Raw genomic sequence first — 21,584 nt, 5'->3', positions numbered from 1 at the left:
CAGAAAAAATTATGTGTCATGAGGGGCTGGAGAGATGGCTCAGCGGTTAAAATAACTTGAGAAGTCCCATATTTGGTTCCCAGCTCCCATATGAAAGCTCATAACTGTCCCTAATTCTGGTTTAAAGGAATCTGGCATCCTCTTCTGGCTTCTCTTCTAGAAGTAGTCACAATAACCGTGTCTTTATCCTCTGTCCTACTCTCTTTTGGAATGTCCTTGAATTACCAGACCAGGGATTTACAGCTGGCTTGACCAGTATATGTTCCCACCAAACTCCAAAAGGACAGTTTTCCCCATGGCTTAGGGATGCCCCTTCCATTAACCCTTTCTGCAACACTCTCACAGACACACCCAATAGTGTGCTTTATTAGTGCCCTGGGCACTCCTCAATCTAATCAAGTTGACAATCAAAATTAATCATTAAGGGGAAGGGGTATGATGGCAAGAATCCTTTAAAGAGGTGACATTGGAGTAGAGATGTGGACAGCTAGGGGTCCCCTTAGGTAGTGTCTGAGGGAAGAGCACCCCAGAAGACAGCAAAGGTATGGAGCTGGAGTGCTTCAGGACAGATCAGCTAATGCCGAAGGCACATGGTATGTAGGGCAGGAGGCTAGAATGGCAGCCAGAAGTGAGTTTGTAGGGCCTCCAGGCATGGAAAAGAGTACGACTTTAAGAGGTAAAACCAATCCATAGCAGCTTTGGAACAGAGAAAATCTCTAGGACTGAGATAGTAAAGGGTCACATGCTATTAGTGTGGAAAGTAGAGGGTTGTCGAACCATAGAGGAACCCCCATTAATTGATCCGGGCAAGCACGGAAGTAATAGGAACCCCAGGAGGATCCAGAAGGCCACATTTGAGATGTGTTATGAAACCCCAGACTGCAAGATGTGTTGATGCACTGTGTCTGTTCTGTGAGTGGGATTGTTATAGTAATGACTTTGAACTTACTTGTGGCTCCAGTTGGGACCGAGTCAGTTCATGGAGGAACTCTCCCCTGAACACAGAGCTCTTCCTCAGGGCTTATCCTGATATGGATTCTAGAAGGTACTCAACCAGAGAACTTGGCCAAATGCCTTACAATGCTCTTTTTAAAAAATTACTTCTTTTATTTTTTGAGATTATAACATGCTTGCATAATTTCCCCTTCCCCTTTTCTCCATCCAAGCCCTCCGACACATCCCACTTTGCTCTCTTTCAACTCATGGCCCCTTTAAAAAGAACTTGTTATATGCACAACTAGGAAACTCTGAAGTAGTTTTGGAAAATTGATTGGATGGTGTTTTTCTGGGGCAAACACTTGAAGGAACATTTAGCTGAAGTGGACACAGGTGGAAGACTAAAGCAGACTCATGAAGGAATGTTGCGCTGAAGCAGACACAGGAGAGAGGATGTTCTGCTAAAGAAAGCATGTGAAGGGGGTTGGGGATTTGGCTCAGTGGTAGAGTGCTTGCTTAGCAAGCGCAAGGCCCTGGGTTCGGTCCCCAGCTCCGGAAAAAAAAAGAAAGAAAGAAAGCATGTGAAGCATGTGTCTTTTTGCTCCATTATGTTCATAGCAGCCTTATTTATAATACCCAGAAGCTGGAAAGAACCCAGATGCCCTTCAACAGAGGAATGGATACAGAAAATGTGGTACATCTATACAATGGAATATTACTCAGCTATCAAAAACAATGCCTTTATGAAATTCATAGACAAATGGTTGGAACTGGAAAATATCATCCTGAGTGAGGTAACCCAATCACAGAAAAACACACACGGTTGCACTCATTGATAAGTGGCTATTAGCCCAAATGCTTGAATTACCCTAGATGCACAGAACACATGAAACTCAAGACGGATGATCAAAATGTGAATGCTTCACTCCTTCTTTAAAAGGGGGAACAAGAATACCCTTGGCAGGGAATAGAGATGCAAAGATTAAAACAGACACAGAAGGAACACCCATTCAGAGCCTGCCCCACATGTGGCCCATACATATACAGCCACCCAATTAGACAAGATGGATGAAGCAAAGAAGTGCAGGCCGGCAGGAGCCGGATGTAGATCTCTCCTGAGAGACACAGCCAGAATACAGCAAATACAGAGGGGAATGCCAGCAGCAAACCACTGAACTGAGAACAGGACCCCCGTTGAAGGAATCAGAGAAAGAACTAGAAGAGCTTGAAGGGGCTCGTGACCCCTTATGAACAACAATGCCAAGCAACTAGAGTTACCAGGGACTAAGCCACTACCTAAAGACTATACATGGACTGACCCTGGACTCTGACCTCATAGGTAGCAATGAATATCCTAGCAAGATCACCAGTGGAAGGGGAAGCCCTTGGTCCTGCTAAGACTGAACCCCCAGTGAATGTGATTGTTGGGGGGAGGGCGGCAATGGGGGGAGGGTGGAGAGGGGAATACTCATAAAGAAGGGGAGGGGGATTGCGGTGATGTTTGCCCGGAAACCGGGAAAGGGAATAATATTCGAAATGTAAATAAGAAATACTCAAGTTAATAAAAAAAAAAAGAAAAAAAAAGAAAGCATGTGAGAGGTCACGTGATGAAGGATTCTTTGCTAACAACACACATGTATCGGTCCACCTTACACTGCATAGTTGAGCTGCATTTGTTGGGACTCCATGACAGAAAAGCACCAAAAAAAAAAAAAAAAAAAAAACTTCTGGTGATGTGCTGTAGTTCCTTGCTGCTTCCGTGGACTCAGGCTGATTGGCAGAGCGATGTCAGCTGAGACAGACACAAGTGCTGAGGCAAGACCTGTGGAAGACACATGATTTTTGGAGGGAGTATAAATATGACTGGAGGGACAGTGATGGAGGCTGAGCGTGGCTTACTGACAGAGCTAGCTGTACAATGCTTGTGGGTCTCGAGTCTTCACTGATCATTGCTTCCTTGAGAGAGACACAGCTGAGAACGTCTCCTAGTGTTCCCGTTGGTCCCTCTTGCTGACTTGTGCCCAGGCTGAGGCCTGGCTCTCTGCTAGACACCACTGCTAATTAATGTTTGCTATCCTGACTCTACTGAACTGGACTGCCTGTGTATCCATGAAGTGTTTGCCAGTGGATCAAGCTGCTACTGCCTGCTGACCTGTGAACTGAACTTCGGGTTTCCAGACAATACAGATGGGAGTTGCTCTGAAGAACCTTTCTAAACAGAGCCATTTCCCCATATCTTTTATTTCTCCCACTATCTCTGGTGGGTGATGGAGTAAAAAGGAGGTTAAAGCATTTAAGAACCATCATTAGAAACAGGTTTTGAAAAGCTTAAAGTTACAAAACTTCTCTTTGTAACAGATGGAGACCATTACAGAAAACTGAAACCAATCAAAATACAGAGTTGTGGAGTCCAGCAGCAATGGCTACGTCTACTGAATAACTCCCATCCCTCAGGCTCAGGAAACACTGGGGAAGAGGGGGTTGCAAAGGGAAGTTTACAAACCAGAGGATGGGGGAGTTTGCTGTGAGATTGCATCTCCTAGTACATCAGAAGCTATATTCATGAAGTCTTACCAATCTGATTGTCTAAGCATGAGCTGGTTAAGCATGACATCAATGTGCATGCTAAAGTGGACACGGGAAAGACCACGAAGCCTCAGTCTTACACAGAAGGCTACAGGCAACTAAGGAATGGTGAGTTTTCCCCCAAGGAAGAGCAAACCAGTTAGTTATCCAATACCAATTGGTCATCCCTGGAAACACATACATACAAGTAACACTATACAGCCTGATCTGGTTAAGTCTAGAAATATATGTATATATACATATATACATGCACACTACACACACACACACACACACACACATATATATATACATATACATATATATATATATATGCATGCAAGTACTCCTTTAAGTTAACTTTTTCCTTTATTTGTATTTTATGTGTATGGACATTCTGTCTGCGCATGTCTGTGTACCACCTGTGGTTCTCATAGATTCAAAGAGGGCATCAAATCCTCTGGGACTGATGTCACACAATGTTGTGAGCCACCATGTGGATGCTGGAAGTCTAACCCTAGGTCCTATGGAAGACAAGCCCACACTCTTAACAGGTGAGCCTTCGCTTCAGCCCCTATCACTACCCTCACTGAAGTAGACTTATAAAGCACAATCTATGATGCATGACTTTCAAAGTATAACCTAAGGGCTACCATCAAAAACAGAGAGTCTATTAAATGGGGAAACCTAGTTCTTGCTGATTTATATCTATCTCTAATTCTATAAAACATAAGAAGAGGAGACAAAGCCAAGAATTAAGGGAAGTGTTTTTAAAAAGGACCTTAAGTCATTTGCTTTCTCTACCAACCCAATACAAACTTAAACTCCTGCCATTGCTAGGCTCTTAACTGTTCCTTCAGTATTATTGGATAAAAATGTTAACAGCAGCTTCCAGGGAGCCTGGGTTCTCCATTCTCCCTACATTGCCTGCGCCATTGGAGTTCTGTGCTCTTATCAGCGTTCTCATCGAATACACGCGTGCTTTTAAAACCGTCCACACAGATGTGCTGGCTGCTAGCTACCACCATCGGCTATCATTTCTCCCTAAAGTCTGTATGTGACCGTGAAAGGATTGCAAAATCTAAACGACTACCTGGTTTAGACAGACGACAGCTGCGTGGAAGGGCTAGGCGTACAGGGAGTGTGTGGTGCTCTGAAGAATAGCAGCGCTCATTTCCGCAGAGAACCTCACAATTAAAGAGAAAGAACTGTGCTGACCAAGCAATGTCTGTGTGGAAGACCCTGTCTTCTCTCACAGCTGGATTAGATGGGAGTTTCTCTTACACCTCAGGCCTACATTTCTCCTCAGCAGTTAAAAACAGATACTAAAAGAAATGTCCAGGCCAACCAAAAGAAGGAATGAGCAAAGAAAGAGGAGGAGGAGGGGGAGAAGGGGAAGGAGGAGGAGGACGAGGAGGAGGCATCATCATTTATTTCTTGTTCATCAAGGGCACTGTTGCACATTGCTGCTGGCCTTCCTGTGAATACTTTTTCTGCACTTCCTTATATGAGGTCACTCCTATTCACTTCAATCCTATTTCTCACTAGTTAAAACGTATCTCTCCAACCACTTCTCTGATGACCCTTTCCCAAATCCATGGCCTCTTTTTTATGTATTATTGTGCTATATATTTATTATATAATTGGTATATAATATTAATTATATAGTCATATAAATTGTTTACATTATATATACATATACATACACAACCTGCTAAGTCCACTTAGGGTTGCTTGTTTGTATATGATTTTAGGACTGACCACTGGGGTCCCTGTGTTTTTTCCCTAAAGAGATAAGATGACATTATTTTGCAAAGGATAGCTTTAATAATCTAAATAGAACAGAAATGTTTTAAAGCTTTCAAAACTAGTCTTTTCTTCATTCTTAATATAAAGAATGCTCAATTCGTTTCGAAGTGCTTACATACACTGCCTCAGTCAGGATATGCTAGGTTATGCTGTAGTGATAAACATCTCCGAAAGTCTCAAAGTTTGACATGATGAAAATCGTTGCATATACTTTCTGGCCATCATAGGTTAGCAGGGGAACCTCTTATGCATGTGGTGACTTAGGGACTCAAGCCACAAAACCCAAGACCTCTCTCAGCTTGAGTGTCCACAACCACTACTACAAGAAGAAGAACGCATGGTAAACCAGTCCAGGTTTATTCCAGCTTCTACTGAAGAGCGACATAGGACGTCTCTATTCATAATTCACTGGTCACAGCACTTGCTATGGCAGTGTCCTATCTATCAAGCAAGTAGAATGCAGCTCTGTCATGCACCAAAGAGGAAAGAACCAGAAACACATTTTATACTGTTACTAAGCTATGACACGCCTATTAGCACATTACGTACTTACCGGAAGTAAAGCCACGCCCTTTCTATCTGCGCAGGAAGAGACTGTGGCTCAGACTGAGCTTCTCGTCTACAATTACCCATTGAGCTATTGAGGAGCAGAGACTAATAAAAATCTTAGTTTAATGTCTTTCTTTCACAGTGTGGTCTCAACCCTGGACTACGCCAGCTAGACATTTCTCTTTGGACTAATTTATTTACGTGCGTCTTGGTTTCAGAGGGTGTTTGAATGGCGCTGCGTGGCAGTTGGGCCACAACCTTAGCTTATAGATGTAGGGCTTCTGGCTGTGATAGGATTGCAGAAAACACAGGTTTTATAATTATTTGAATTTTTTCATTTATTTTAATGACCTATTAAAATAATGATATGGTTGATTCAATCAACTAAACTGTTTAAGATTGAGGAAATAATGATTCCCCGAAAGGAGAAAAAAAAGTCAATTTAGAGGTCGTGTGTGGTCGTTAAGGAAAGTCTTTAAGCACAATGTGCAACGTACACCCCTTATGCCAAGAGCCAGAGGGAAGAAAAACAGCGTAAAATGCTCCTGCACGCCTGAGAATTTGAACCACAACATTGCATATTACCATCAACACTAGGCTGTTGCAGTGTACAAGGAAAGTACTCTTTGCTTTAAAAAAAAAAGTGACGATTTTCTAGGGTGAAATGAGTTTTGCACCACTGGGTAAAATGAAATATATGCAAGACGACAACTGACAATGAAAGATCTGAAATTCCAAAGCCGGACAGAGAGAGCCCAGATCATTTTCTAAGAGATTTTTCTAGTGTCTTCTCTCTCTTGCCATCACTCACTTTTCCCCAGACTTACAATTATATAAATTCCTTAGACAATTGCTATCCTAATCTTTAGTTAACAGATACATTTGCATAACAATTGTAAGCCCTTTCTCTGTGAGTGAGTGTGTGTGTGTGTGTGTGTGTGTGTGTGTGTGTGTGTGTGTGTGTGTTGGCTGGTGAGCGTGCCATGCATGTGTCTGCATTTCTAGGGCCCCTGGGATGAAATTACAGTAAAAAATTCCGAAGCAGTCCTATTTTTTTCTCGACTTGCCTGAAACTGGTTTCACGCTTCTTCATTTTAATAGGAACGCAATGAAGGATGCTGACTCATTAAGAGACTGCAGTGAGAGGCGTGAATCTGTAGCTGTTGGCTATGCATAGCTATGGGTTAGTATTTCCAAAAGGTGAGAAAATGATTTCACTTAAGGTTTAAAGAATTAGATTTGAAACTCAGACCTGGAAGGTGTGTTCATGAAGATCTTCAAAATTGAGGAATATTCTAAGGCAGTGACAAGAATATTTTTCTTTCAAAAGCACTAGAGCAGGCAAAATGTATATATGTGTGGATGCATGAATGCACATGCATACACACACAAACACAGAAACTTGTACCTATAAACAAAATGTATCTTTCTAAGTTCTTACTAGTTATAGTGTGGATGATAATGATGTCTAACATATAAGATTTGACCACTGGCCGTTACCACTGTTTCCATTGAAAAAGAATATCATCTTAAGTGGAAATTCTCCACACAAGGCATGTATGTGAAACAAATTTGCTTTGCTTGATGAAGAGTAGAGATCCAAGCTCCATCAAATGCTAGTCCATGCCCTCACCTTGGCTGGCACACTACAAAAGCACATTTGGAAAACTCATTGTTTCTTGTGATTTCTCCTTTATGTCTGATGAAGCACTCGCGCTCTCTCTCTCTCTCTCTCTCTCTCTCTCTCTCTCTCTCTCTCACACACACACACACAGAGAGAGAGAGAGAGAGAGAGAGAGCTCTGTCTCTCTCGCACACATGTATACACAGTGATAGCTCTCTTACACACACACACACACACACACACATACACAGAGAGGGAGCGAGAGAGAGAGAGCTCACACATACACACACAGATAACTTACTCTTTCACACATACAGATATTTTACTCTCTCTATCTCACACACCACACAGAGAGAGAGAGAGAGAGAGAGAGAGAGAGAGAGAGCTCTGTCTCTCTCACACACATATATACACAGTGATAGCTCTCTTACACACACACATAGAAATAGCTCACTGACACATACACATTCAGATAACTTACTCTCTCACACATACAGATATCTTACTCTCTCTGTTACACACACACACAGAGAGAGAGAGAGAAAGAGAGAGAGAGAGAAAGAGAGAGCTCATTTCTCACAATGGTACAACACAGCTTCATTTGTTACCATTGTTATTCATTCACTCAAAAATCTGTGCATGTCATCTCTGATCTAAGTTCTGTTTGACTGGTACTGCTATTCTTGCTTCGAAAATTAAGAAGAGAAACATGAAAGGGAAAGCTAGCATGTGAGCCTGATAGTCCTTCTTTGAAGCTCAAGTTCTTTCCACCATATTACACACATCCTGAAGAAGTCTATGAAAGTCAATGACCTTTCACAGTTTTAAATTCAATTTCACCTCTTGACTATATGAAAGCCTTATTACAGGAATAGCCCCGGATCAAAATGGCTCCTTTATATCTAAGCAATGCCATGAGAAGTCAGTGCACTTGCTTTGTTAGCAATTTTGTGGTCACCAAACAGCACTACTTTAATGGCGCCTACTAATGAGAGAAGAGTAGAACCGAAGGCAATAGCAGCTGACGCATTCACACTGAGCGGAAGCCAAATGACATCACCGTGGGCTGTACGAAGTCCCAGACCACTCACTTCCAGTGGGTGGCCCGACACCCATGTGCATATGAGGAGCACTCCCTGGAGATTTATAAAAAGGGAGCGGTGGGAAGTGGATGGGAAGGGTACCATGAAGTTGGGAGGAGAAACAGGGTCTAAAAAGAATTGGAGTAGAGACTGGGGAGTATATATGCAAAATAAATTTTGTCCATATGCCTTCATTTATTAGTGTGATAAAGCACAATGACCAAAAGCAACTTGGGAAGGAAAGAATGTATTTCAGTTTAGAACTTAAATGTTCTTCTTCCAGGGAAGTCAGAGCAGGAACCTAGAGGCAGGAACTAGGGCAGAAACCATGGAGAAGTACTGCTACTGAATTTCTCCTCATGGCTTGCTCAGCCTGCTTTCTTATAGCACCCAAGATCATCAACCTAGGGGTGGCACCACCCACACAGAGCTAACTCTCCTACACCAATCATAATCAAGAAAATGTACCAGTAGCTTGCCCATAGGCTAATCTGGTGAGGACATTTTCTCAACTGAGGTTCCCTCTTCCCAAATGTCTCCATCAAACTTGTATCATGTTGACATAAAGCCAACCAATACACTGTGTGAAATTGCCAGAAAAATAAATAAAAATTTTAAATACACAAATAGAATTTCCAGGAAGTCTGAAGAGCTTCAAGCCAGTTAGAACTGTGGCTTCTATTCATCTACTTCTTATCCTTTGAGATGGAATTCCAAATATCTTTCATGACTGGCTAACAATTCCTAATAAATTCTAAGGTCATTAATTTGGAAATCCAGCTCAACTGTTTTCAAAACCGTGTGTTTATTCAGAACTCTCTGTTTGATTATAATGTTCTTCAGAATTATGGACAAATAGAACAGACGAGAACTTCAGATTCCATCATCTTAAAACAACACGGACCTCCAGGCATGAGATCACAGAGAAAGCTTCTCCAACTTCCACTTTTATGGTCTTGGCCTTCATTCATGGGTCAACACTTCTCCCTAACAGCAGTTAAGTGTGGAGCATGTGGCCATATGGCTGGCACGCAACTGTAGTGATGAGCTTAGGACCCAATGTTCAGGGCAACTACTGAATCATATTCATAAAAATTTCCAAGTGATCCAAGTGCGATATATATTGCCAGCGGGTGGCATGGTAGAAGAGGATTGTGAAGACAGCTAGCTGCCAGGTAAAATCCACTCTTTTCTCTTCTTTCTGAGTTAATACCACCCTCACAATTAGGTATGCCTGTAAGGTAAGTTCGAGCTGAAGGGATGTGGATAGAAAGTTTACTAAGTCATCATGGATGGAAGCCATTCCCCTGTGGGGTAGGGATGACTAAGTCAGTGGGACTTTTCAGCCCCATTAACCAAACTAGCTGGTTAGTTCATACAAGAATTTCAAAGTCACCCTAGAGTGCCTGTAGTATCCATTAACAGGGCACTTGTGCATGTTCATGCCCCTCCCCAGAATACTGATGCTTTGTGCCTTCTAGTACTCAGGTCAAGTTTCATCTACTATGAGAAGTCTAGGACCCTTAACAATGGGTTAGCTTCTTTCTTGTTTTCCATGCTTCCACAATCATATTTCCACGTATTAGTCAGTTTTGCCTTTATTTTCTGTTACCTTTGTCACCAGGTCATGCCTAGAGGATGGTGGCTCTGTCCTTTCTCTTGCAAACCACTCAGTCCTCACCAACAAATGGGTGTTAATGAATCATCCTCTGTAGCATATAGACTGAACAACAGACAAATTAGTTGGGATTTCAGTCCCCAATTAGTATGTCACAACGTATAGGTTTAGAACCTATATTTCACCATCCACCTCCTTCCTGGGTATGCGATTTCTTCCTTTTAGCAGCTCAATAGTAGCTCTCTTGCTTCTGCTTTATTTCCCAGGATAAAGACAGATCACAAAAAAGCACAAAAGGGTTAAATGTGTAGCAATCTGTTTGACATGAAAAGAAAAAGATAGGAAGAAATTTTAATAAAAATACAACCCTACCAGGACTTGGACTCATTACCTCTGCAATATAAGGAAGACACTAGGCGATGTGAATTTACAGGTGTTAATTAGCCAACAGAGGGCTCCTCAATTGTTCCCAGAATACCACACAACGTAGAGAAATAGAAAAATTCAATCAAAGAATGGTCCCTGCCTCACAGGAAGGACTGCACGCATGCTGAATGTCATGCAAATCAGGTTTAATTTACTGTGTGTTTTTCTGCCTCTACCAAATTTGTCAGAGAAAATGGAGCTTTCTCTGCTTATAGCTGTGAATTCCTACATCATCAAAGCTTGCTGAGATCAAGATGCTATTTCCTAACCAATGCTTAAATAAGAGCAGAAGAAACCCTCAATGCAAAAATCACTTCATGTCTATTGCCAAGGGCAGTATTAATTTAGGAATATTCCCCACTGCTCTGTGGAATGGGGTCTGTTTGGGTAATAGGTACACAGGTAGGACTCTATTTTGAACCAGACTACTTACTCTGCTAGGAATTCCTCTTCCTTTCTAGAGAGCTGGGAATTAGCTATTGTAATTGTTTGCATGAGGGTGACTTGGAATATGTCCCTGCTGTCACAATTAATTAAACTGCGTTTACTATTAAGCCTAAGTAACACTTTGGGGGACATAGCTGCACAGTACCAAGCATCCAGTGTAATGCCTGCGCCCACCCCCACTGCATGATCTGTTTTTTTCTGGAGAACTGTAGATACAGACAGAGGTACATTTAGTCTCTCCGTGCAGTTATGATGATGCGGCCGCATCATTTTCTCATTCAGAATGTCACTCAGGGAGCCCCTGCCATTTCCTTAGATCAAGTTGTTCCAGGCACTTTGAGAGATCTGCAGATGTAGACATATTGCAGCCATTACATCCACCCTTTCAGCCAGCACTCCAATGCTAACATCTGTAAAGCTCTACGTGAATCACTTCAGAAATATTGTTGTTCATTGAGTGAGTCCTCATACCTCACCTATGAGGCGAGATCCTGCATCCAGTTAACAGAGAAGGAAACTGAGGCACAGAGATGTTTTAGTCACTCTGCTACTGTGTTTTAGCCAACAAAGCAGCAGAGATGGAGTCTCTCCAGCCTGCTTTGAAAGTGTGTACCCTAAATCGGGACTCTGTGCTCCCTCTCATCAAATCTTTTTTTGAATAAAAGAATATGAGGCACACACATGGAATTCCAGGCAGACATTGACCACTGATTGTCTTCCAGTATATCTCAAAATGGATCTTCAAGCCATGTGCCATTCATGTGACAAGAACACAACATTTATGTTCTGCCTTGTATTAATGTTTTATGAAACCCAGACATTGTCTCATAGTACCTTATTCGAGAGTGGCCGCATCCTTGTGTATCTTTTACTCTACATTGTCTGGATTGTGTTCTTGCACTGATGCATGGGATAGAGATGGGAAGGATTCATCTATTTCCATAGGTCCTGGGCATGGCTAAAATGATCCATTCCTTATAGGCTCTTAATGTGAGTTATGATACTCAGCATTGGGTTAAGTCATATGGTTAATATCAATGGTCTAAGAGGCTGCCAAGATACCCACCCTGGCCTACAGGGAGGTCCAGCCTCCAGCAGCTGAATGAAGAGTGTTTTCTGACACCGGGGAGACTATGTGTCTCCAAGCTTATACCATATGGTCTGACTGCACTCTGGTTCAACTGGAGAGAAAGCAAGATCCTAGATCAACACACTGATGCTGTCCATTTGTGTTCTCCTCACAACTGTGTCAGACTAGTGAGGTCTTCGACTGGAAGAACAAGGAGCATTCTGTATAGATCAACTCAATCGAGGCAGTTCTTGCGTTGTACAACAACAGCATAGCCTTCTCAGCTTTGAGAGTGAGGAGAGAGATCCTACCAATTTACTTCACTAACTCAACAGGAAGCACCTGCAGAATAACGAGTGCGTGGACTCGTGATAAGATGCAAAGGCTGGCAGACGACGCAGCCAGAACTGAGGGGAGGACAAGCCACGGTCAGCATGTGCTCATGGGTTTATGGCGCTGCCTCCTGCAAGGCTGTCTCTTGGTGTGAAAACGAACATGAATTTATACTGCCTCACAACCGTAGGTCATTATGAAACTAGTAATAAAATACAATTAGAGCTTAATGAAAATTTATTAAGTCCTCGTGTGTGTTCTCTTAATGCTGGAGTAGATACAGAGATTGGGTAAACAGAGATTTTTATCCTCAAGGACATTTTTATTAATTCACAAACTATTTTTAAGTGCTGGGATGTGTTCACCAAAAACACTTTAGTGTTCAAAGAAGAACAAACTCCCTGTACCCCCCAAGAATTTACATTCTATCCAAGGAGGAGACCAGTAAATGGAATCTTGAAAAGTAATGAGTATAAAATTTGAGTGAGTGGCTTAGAGGGATAGATATGTGGTTGGGATTGAAGCTTTTAAAGGATGTACCGGGGGCGGGGGGGAAGATGGACATCCTAAGAAGTGAGGTAGGTCACCTGTTAGAGAAAAGGGATCACCCAGCCCCAGCCCATGCAAACGTCTTGAAGAAAGAGTATCCAAAGGATGTTCAAGGAACAAGAGGAAAGCCCATGTAATAGAACCATGGTGACTGTTTCAGGTCCTGTTATCATTTACAGAAAAATGATGTTTAATCATTCAGTCTAGAATCAACCTCAAAAAAGAGCAACCATGCAACCTTAAAAGCTAGAACGTGCTATTAAAAAGTTGTTCTATTGAGAAAGTTGCCTCCTGTGTTCAAGGCTATTCCCCACCTTCTCTTTTATCAGGTTCAGTGTTTCTGGCTTTATGTTGAGGTCTTTGCTCCACTTGGAGTTGAGCTTTGTTCAGGATGACAAGTGTGGGTCCATTTGCATTCTCCTACATTCCGACATCCAGTTTGACCAGCGCCCTTTGTTGAAGATGCTGCCTTTTGTTTGGTGTGTATTTTTAGCCTCTTTATGAAAAATCAGATGTCCATAAATATGTGGATTTATGTCTGGGTCTTCAATTTTATTCCATTGACCAGTTTATCTGTTTTTATGCCAATTCTGTGAGGTTTTTACTACTACAGCTCTGTAGTACAACTTGAAATCAGGCATGGTGATAGTGCAACAGTTCTTTTATTCTTCAGGATTGTTTTAGCTACCCTAGTCTTTTTGTTTTTCCATATGAAGTTGAGAATTGTCCTTCCTATGTCTGTAAAGAATTCTCTGCTCTGTGTTCCTGGCCGACCCAACCCCTCATGCTAGTCCCTATTGCTGCAACAGAACACCAGCTGTAGGCCCCCAACCCCACCCCCTGCCTTCTAAGGATCCCACTGACCATCCCCTACTGACCTCCCAGAAACCAGGACCTAGACCCTATGATCGCATCAAACCCAGATGCCTAGATGCCAGCACAGAAACACAATCAATAGCAATCAATACAAAGGGTTGTGCGTCTCCACAAGAGCCTAGTTATCCTACTACAGCAGCTCCTGAATATCCCAACATAGCTGAAGCCTAAGAAAAAGATCTTAAAAAATGCTTATATGAAGATGATAGAGGTCCTTAAAGAGGAAATAAATAAACCTCTTACCAAAATCCAGGGAAGCACAAATAAACAATTGAAGAAAGGGAATAAATCCTTTAAAGAAAGCCAGGAAAAAAAAAAAAAAACAGTGGAAGGAAACGGATAAAAATCACTCAAGCCCTGAAAATGGAAATAGAAGCAACAAGAAAAACACAAACTGAGGGCTGGAGAGATGGCTTAGTGGTTAAGAGCACTGACTGCTCTTCCAGAGGTCCTGAGTTCAATTCCCAGCAACCACATGGTGGCTCACAACCCTCTGTAATGCGATCCTATTTCCTCTTTTGGTGTGTCTGAAGACAGCTACAGTGTAGTCATATAAATACAATAAGTCTTTTAAATAAAAGAAAAACACAAACTGAGGGAATTCTGGAAATAAAATGTTTAGGAATTTGAGCAGGAACTTCAAAGGTAAGCTTCACCAACAGAATACAAGAGATGGAAGACAGAATCTCAGGCATTGAAGATACACTAGAAGAAATGGATACATTTGGTTAAAAAAAATAAATCTAAATGATTTCTGACATGAAACATCCAGGAAATCTGGGACAGTCGAAAAGACCAAATGTATGAATAATAGGAATAGAGGAAAGAGGAGAAAACCCAGATCAAAGGCACAGAAATTATTTTCAACAAGATCGTAGAGGAAAATGCCCTTAACCTAAAGAAAATTATACCTATAAAGGTACAAGAAGCAAACAGAACACCAAATCAATTGGACTAGAAAAGAAAATCCCCTAATCACATAATAATCAAAACAGTAAACACAGAGAGCCAAGAAAAAATATTAAAAGTTACAAAGATAAAAGGCCAAGTAGCATATAAAGGCAGACATATTAGAGTTACACCTGACCAAAAGTGCTTGAAAAGATGGGCTGCAAACCATAAGAGACCACAGATGCCATCCCAGATTACTATACCCGGTAAAACTTTCAATCACAATAAATGGAGAAAATAAGATATTCCACAATAAAGTCAAATTTAGATAACATCTACCTACAAATACAGCCCAACAGAAGTTGATAGAACGTTACCATTTTCAAGTCTAATTTATCTGAAACTGATCAACTGCTAATGATCCTCCAATGAGCAGAAGGCTAGCCAGGCACCTGGCAGGAGAACAGCCATAGTTTAATATCTCCCTTCAGACTAGTACTTGCCTGTTCCTTACTATATGTCAGGAGTTAGTGACATCCATTGTCCTCTCTGGACACAGACGAGGTCTGATGCTGGTCACACTTTTCTGAGGCTCATCCTGGGAGTCTTCACAAGATGGGAGATCTCTCTGTAAGAACGAAATGCTCCAGTCAGTTAAAGAAGACATACAACAACAGGTGAGAAATGAGAAACACACACCCCATACACACATCTTATTGCCATCCCCAGGCAAAGTGGTGGCAACTTCAAGAACACATAAAAATACTTTCTGGGGACCTACTGCCTCAGCAATAGGTCCTTGGACATCGATTTGATTTCCTCTAGATGGGCTTTGTGGTGATGGGAGGACTATGGGCTACAAAGAGAGGAAGGGATAAAGAGGAAGGGAGGGAGGGAGGGAGGGAGGGAAGGAGAGAGAGAGAGAGAGAGAGAGAGAGAGAGAGAGAGAGAGAGAGAGAGAGAGAGAGCAGATGACGCTGCATAAAAACAAAGTTCCGTCTCCACTGTGGAGAGATGGCCTTGCAAGTGTCATGGTAGGTATTGTGAAAATACCTTAAGCAATGTTAAATACAGCAATGTTTTGCAAAGGATAGTCGTAAGATTGCAACAGGATTCTGAGATTGCTTGGATGTTTATTATAGTTCACATTTCTAGGCCCTGCTCAAGCTTCCAGAATCAAATTCCCTGGACTAAGGCCCAAGAATTTAAATTTTACCAAGGTCCAGAAATGCTTCTACTACATGAATCATTTGAAAAAACACCAGTATAAATAATATGTAGGTGGTTAATGTTATTTTCTGGGAAGTGGTGTGTGTGTGTGTGTGTGTGTATGTGTGTGTGTGTGTGTGTGTTTCAGTGTTGTGTGTATAACACTGTGAACTCCAATAGTAACTTTTCTCATGGAAATAGTGCAGAGGCAGATGGTCAACTCACAACCGAAAATGGAAAGGATTGATTCTGCATGTTACTGTTGAGTTTCTCCACACGGTATGGAATGTCAAAATCAGAAGCAAATGATGTGTGGGGACACACACACACACACACACACACACACACACACACACACACACAGAGTGTGCCTGGGTGGCCTACCCTGCCTAATATCTTGGGTAGGATTCCATGATGGATATTTGGACTTGCAAAATAGGTCCAGCTGTGAAAAGTCTATGAATTCCAGACAAGTATGTTCCCCTGGGGCCCCTGAAACATGGCATGGTAGTTGCGGTGGAGTGTGTTAGAGAAGGACGTGTCTGTATGAGAAGAGTAGAACAGGACTAAGGGTCTGTTAGAGAAGGACGTGTCTGTGTGAGAAGAGTAGAACAAGACTAAGGAAACCAGCAGTTAGCAAATGAGACCAGGGTGAAGGTTTTAATATCTGCTTTCCTTATGGACTAGGGAAAGTCAAGGTTTTAAGTAGCTTTAAGGTACTCAACTCTTCAGTCAACAATGATAAATGTAGCTGGCCCTCACGGAACATGCAATCCCGGCTTCTTGGGAGGATGAATCAGGAAGATGGGAAGTTCAAGGCCTGCTTGGGCTTGATGAGTGAGTTTAAGGCCAGTCTGATAAAAACTAGTGACACCCTATCTCAAAAAGTCAAAAGAGGGTTGGGGATGTACTGGGTCGTGGAGTACTTGCCATAATGCAAAACTCAATTCTTAGTACTGGGGTGGGGGGAGGGGTATGGATTTTCTTGTCTTAAGAGAAAGAGCTGGGGAGACTGGGTGGGCCAGTGAAGGAAGCATGCCCACCCCGCCCCCACTCCCAGGTTCCTAACAGCCTTCACATGTTTGGTATTGATAAAATGATGCCCAGGAAGTTTTGTTTGTTTACATTAGGTTTGGTTTGGTTTGGTTTGGTTTGGTTTGGTTTGGTTTGGTTTGGTTTGGTTTGGTTTGGTTTGGTTTGGTTTTGGTTTTGAGAGAAGGTCTCAATACATATATAACTCTGACTACCCTAGAATTCACTATGTAGACCAGGCTGGTCTTGAACTCTGCCTCCTAAATTCTGGGATTACAGCTGAGCACCATTGACCCTAGGTGATGCACACGTATAAACTTAGGGAGGAGGTCTCAATGAGGAGTTCTCTAGAACTTTATGTATGGCACACGTACATAAAGTCCTTTCTCTCTGCTGTTGACTGGATGTGAGGGGGTTGGTGATTACAAGTCCCTGCCACTTTGACTTCATCTAAATCATGGACTGTCACTTTTGAACCATAAGCCAAACAGACTTTTCCCCATTAAGTTGTTTGTGTTGGGTATTTTTTTAATCACAGCAACTAAGATAGTGCCAAGAAAGGAGAGACATAACAACCAGGGTCAGGTAGGATGCAAACGCCCCTCTCCAGCCCTCACACACGTGAGGAAACACAGGCGGTCTTCAGACTTTCAAGACCAGGCCCACAGAATTCAAGACATTTTATATCACACATGCACATCAAAGTGAAAATATTGTAAAATAGCACTTATTTTTATTTGGTACAATATATACAGAATCAAGATTGGACAACTTGCGTATTACTGCACTTAAAAACAAACAAACAAACGGCAATCAGGAATACACGAACCTTCAGACCAGAGATAGATGATACCTACATAAAGTATTTACTTCTTCTATTTATTTTATTAAAGTAAATGCTGTCTGGACTAGGTAATCTTAATTGCCAACTTGATGAGATCTAGAATCACCCAGGAGATGGGCCTTTGGAGCATATTAGAATATTATTTTGATTAGGTTAATTATAGTGAGAAGACTTATCCACTATGAGCAGCACCATTCCCTAAGCCGAAATTATAAACCACATAAGAAAACAAGATACTCACAATAATTAATTGCTCTATGCTTGTTGTTTGTGGGTACAATGTGACCAGCTCTTTCCAGAGTTTTCTGGCCCTGCAGCAAATGATTTCCTCTGGAGGGAGGGCGCTAGATTGTCCCTACTCCCTGTCGGCTTTTCAGGGGGCTGCGGCACTGAGGATGAGCAGGGAAGAGGAGAACCCGGCCAGCAAGACCACACCTGTGCAGGATATGCAGAGCAAGGGGCTCTAGATGTCTCTGCACCATCAATTTGTGGTGGACAGCAAAGACAAGGGACCCGAAGTCATCCTTATCTGGGACTCCTTGGTTCAGCTAATTCACCAGTGTGAGATCTCGTGGGAGCTCTTCTCACCTCTGCATGCACTTAACTTTGGCACTGGTGGTGACAGCACATAGCATGCACTCTGGGAGCTTGAAAATGGGGAGCTGCAACACATCCAGCCCAAGATTGTGGTGGTCTTGGTGGGCACCAATAACCACAGCCACACAGCAGAAGAAGTGAAGGGTGGCATCAAAGCCATGGTATAAGTGGCAGCCCCAGGCACCGGTGGTTGTGCTGGGACTGCTTGCCAAAGGCCAGCATCCCAACCCACTTTGCGAGAAAAATCGACAGGTAAACAAGCTGGTTTGGGCAGCACTAGCTGGCTATCCCCACTTCTTAGATGCAGACCCTGGCTTTGTGCACTCCGACGGTACCATAAGTCACCATGACATGTATGATTACCTGCACCTGAGCCACTTTGGGTACACACCTGTCTGCCAGCCTTGCACTCCTTGCTGCTTCATCTTCTGGCCCGAGATCAGGGTCAAGGCATCTCTCTGCCAGGGACAGCACCCTAAGCATCTTTCCTTCCTTCCCTTCACTTTAAATTCTCCTCCTCCTAACAAAGCAAAAACAAACAAACAAACAAACAAACAAACAAACGTGATCAGATGTCTCAAGTTCCTGCTGCAGTGGCTTCCTGGTCATGACAGACTATAGCTTCAAACTGAGCCAGAGGGAATCCCTTCTCCCTTAAGGTGCTTTCGTTGGAGCATTTTATCTGAACAATGGAAAAAAATAACCAAAAAAAAAAACTCTGCCTTGATTCATTTAATTTTCTGCACATAAACAAAATGCTATACCAGAGAATGAAGACACTTACATGAAGAAAGACAGATGGCCTCATAGGTTCCATTTCTTCACGTGTATCTGTTGGGTAGAGGCGTCGTTCAGTTGCATGAAGACACCCACTGGCATCTAATGGAGGTGGGGAATCATCTTCCAGATGCAACTCCAGGTACCTTCATTACCAAGCCTTCCTCGGTCTCCTCAGGTTGAAATAACCATACATTCTCTTTCCGGTGGACCTTCAGCCCCACTGTTCATGGATGTATTGAGTAGTTTCCCAACTCATCAGGTCTGTTTCTGTCGTTACTGTTTCTGCCATTGTTATCACATACTAGAACACTCAATATTTGTCGTTTGAATTTGTCTTATGTTTTGTTTGTGGGACGGTCTCCAGAATTAAATTCGAAGAAGCAGAACCAATGTCATGTACGATAGAGATGCGGTCTGCTGACAGAAAACTCTTGTACTTGGAAGGATGTAAGACAGTCATGGGCTGGACTTGTATCATGTCCCTGCTTCCACTCACAGTCACATAAATTGAGGCAATTCTTTACCTTTGAAAATCTGGCTACTTTAATAGAGAAAGGAAGGAGGAAAAAAGTGATAAGCATGGGTGCGGAAGGAGGAGGAAGAAGAGAAAGAGGAAAACAAGATGGAGGACAAGAAGCAAAGGGACTACTAAGAGCATATATGATGTACAGTTATTATGGGAATTAAATGCAATAATCCACAATAATTCATAACATATAGTAAGTGAACAATACGTTGAGTGAATTTCTTAGAGAGACCATCCCAAACCAGTGATGTGCTACACACAGTCTCTCCCAGAACTGCACATTGACAGACAATGGCTCTTCATATTCAACCAAGTGATCGTACAGGAAAAGCGCTGATATTCTACCATGTGCTGCGTCAAAGAGCTATGGTGTCTATCACAGCTGGTAATTAAAGGCTTTTTAACTTACAATGGAATTGTCAGGTCATGAATCCATCAGACTCCAAAAACCATCAGATTTAAAAAACATTGTTACAAAGGACCCAGTGGAATGTTGATATAATTATCTCCATCACTTCCTGTGCAGCTACTTTATTACATTACGTAAATTGCTGGCATCATATTTCCATCGGACGGCCATGGTGTAAGAGTTAGTCAAACACCGCATCCCCTTCTTATATTGTAGCCTTCTACTCCTTAGGAAACAATGATACTACAATACCCAGCATGCAGTTCTCCTGTCGGCATCCTAATTCTGTCCTATTCTATCTGTTATCCTACAAGTCAATGGCTGGCAACTCATTTCGAGCATCATCTTGCTCAAAGGCATCTTGCTCCCCTACACGAAGAACAGCGTTATGTTCAGAGTCCACTTACCATACTGATGAGTCAGCCAACTAGACAGAAGAAGGAAGTCAATAAATGTTTGCAAAAGGTTTTTCAGCACTCGACAGATAAATAGGAAAGTAATGTTCATCTAATAAGAACAAGTATGTCTTTGATGCTATGGGTAGTACATTAATGAACAAAATTTGACTTTCAGAGACCAGCTTATTGAAAATGATAACACTGGATTTCCTCTTTGCTACATGGTCCCAGCATGCCCCCTTGGACTCCACTTCTGGGAATCTTAATCTTTAATCAGATGTTCAAGTGGTACGAATAGCCAACACAATCTGATTTTAGCATCTTGGTTCATTGGAACATTTCCCATGCTGGTTCCTCTGTCTGAAACAGTCATTCTCATGCCACACTCTTCTATCTCTTGATCCTCAACCTGGTCTCCAAGTGAACGTGCTTTTTTAGGGCTCAGTATTCCATTTCTTTCCCTGGGGAGTTACATCCATCCTCTAGCTGGCACACAGATGCACAGTACAAATAGTTGACTTTTTACTTAGTTCAATAAAGACTAGATTGCGGTTACTTACTGGCAATTTGAGTCAATAAATTGTGAGCAAATGTAAGGACCATAGGTATAGCTGAAACAGTTGGATGCTGAGTTTGTACATAAAGACCAAACTCCCAACAGCCACAAACATATCCATTATGCATTCCTCAGCTGACAAGACAAAGGAAGAAACTTGCTTCACATTGTGGAACAAGTGTGTAAAACTGATTTAAAAATAAAGGAAAATATTTCTGTGTGTGCACATATATGTATGTGTGTAGGTCTTTATGTGTATATATGTGTATATGTGTATGTATGTGTGTGCATACGTATATTTAAGTACCTGTGTGTGCATGATCATGTATGTGTACTTGGAGATCATGAACATACACTAAGAACAACAACTTGGAGTTGTACATGAGCACATGTAGAGGCCAAAGGTCAGCCTCAAGTGTCATTTCCTTGGCAGGATCCTACCACCTTATTTGTTGAACA

The 21,584-nt window shown here is 42.1% G+C and overlaps 1 long non-coding RNA gene and 1 pseudogene across 1 annotated transcript; one reads left to right on the top strand and one right to left on the bottom strand.

The window, feature by feature from the left end:
* Positions 1–1,091: 1,091 nt before the first annotated feature.
* On the bottom strand, positions 1,092–15,805 carry LOC148001746 (uncharacterized). Its single transcript, XR_015636365.1, has 3 exons — positions 15,485–15,805; positions 15,278–15,402; positions 1,092–2,758 (listed from the first exon to the last, which is right to left on the bottom strand). It is a non-coding gene; the product is annotated as an uncharacterized LOC148001746 (long non-coding RNA).
* Positions 15,806–18,160: 2,355 nt separating this feature from the next.
* On the top strand, positions 18,161–18,935 carry Pafah1b3-ps1 (platelet-activating factor acetylhydrolase 1b, catalytic subunit 3, pseudogene 1; annotated as a pseudogene).
* Positions 18,936–21,584: the final 2,649 nt, after the last annotated feature.

This window comes from Rattus norvegicus, chromosome 13 (genome assembly GCF_021556685.1).
Source record: "Rattus norvegicus strain SHRSP/BbbUtx chromosome 13, alternate assembly SHRSP_T2T, whole genome shotgun sequence".
NCBI classification, from domain to species: Eukaryota; Metazoa; Chordata; class Mammalia; order Rodentia; family Muridae; genus Rattus; species Rattus norvegicus.
Note: the sequence above shows the minus strand (reverse complement) of the source record. Positions and strands in the feature narration are given on the sequence as shown.